Here is a 1,363-nt window from a genome sequence, read left to right as displayed (position 1 = left end):
CCGGCGCGTCAGTTCCGCCCGCCGCCGGCACGTGACAAGCGGCAGCCCCTGGCGCGAGCGGTCAAGGTCAGGCGCAGTTAAGCCGGGGGATTGCGCGGGGCACGGTCACGTGCAGCTCCGAGGGCGTGACGTCGCAAACCCCGCCCCTCCACGGGCAGCGGCGGCCCCCCCCTCCCCCTGCCGCGGCAGGGAAGGGAGTGGAGGTTCCCTGGTCCTCCTCCTCCGGGAGAGCCCCCCCGCCCCTCCCGGGGAGCGGCCGAGACAGGGACCGACACCCCCCCACGGGGGACAGATCCTGCTGCCGGGCCGGTCCCGACACGAGGAGACTCCCCTCCCCCCCCCGCCCCGGGGATGCAGCCTCCCTCCCCCCCACCCGGTCAGCTCAGGTCAGGTCAGTAGGACGGATGGACAGAGGCTGGGAAGCTCTGGTCTCTGCGGGGGCCAGGGGGGAATACATCAGCATTTGCCCCGGGGACCGTGGGTTTAACCCCCGACCCACTGAACACCTGCGTGGGACAGCCCCCGGGACAGGGACAGGGACAGCTTCCCTCTTGGTTTAATACCTTGTATTCTTTGTCGTTCCTTCCCAGTACGGATTTAGTGGCCGGTGACAGGCTGCTTCTGCCAGTCCTCCGTCTCCCAGGCTTCTGCAGTTTTCCTTCATCTCGGTTTAACTGAAAGTGTGCATCCTAGCAGATATTTTAAGGCAATCTCTCTCTCTCACACTTCAGATTTTGGAGACTGCAAGAGGAAATGCTGCTCAGTCTCAATCTGGCCTCTGGCATTGGTGTTTGGAGGGGTTTGGAGAGCTGTCCCAGAGCCCGTTGCCAATTGTGCCCACATATCTATTCAGGGGACACCATCACAGAGCCTAATAACATCAGCCACACTATCAGAGGCTCGTTCACCTGCACATCCACCAATGTGATATATGCCATCATGTGCCAGCAATGCCCCTCTGCCATGTACATTGGTCAGACTGGACAGTCTCTACGTAAAAGAATAAATGGACACAAATCAGATGTCAAGAATTATAACATTCATAAACCAGTCGGAGAACACTTCAATCTCTCTGGTCACGCAATCACAGACATGAAGGTCGCTATCTTAAAACAAAAAAACTTCAAATCCAGACTCCAGCGAGAAACTGCTGAATTGGAATTCATTTGCAAATTGGATACTATTAATTTAGGCTTAAATAGAGACTGGGAGTGGCTAAGTCATTATGCAAGGTAGCCTGTTTCCTCTTGTTTTTTCCTACCCCCCCCCCCCCAGATGTTCTGGTTTAACTTGGATTTAAACTTGAAGAGTGGTCAGTTTGGATGAGCTATTACCAGCAGGAGAGTGAGTTTGTGTGTGTATG

This window comes from Lepidochelys olivacea, assembly GCF_965140295.1.
Source record: "Lepidochelys olivacea isolate rLepOli2 genome assembly, chromosome: 1".
NCBI lineage: Eukaryota > Metazoa > Chordata > Testudines > Cheloniidae > Lepidochelys > Lepidochelys olivacea.
The sequence above is the reverse complement of the archived record's forward strand: the minus strand, read 5'-3'. Positions refer to the sequence as shown.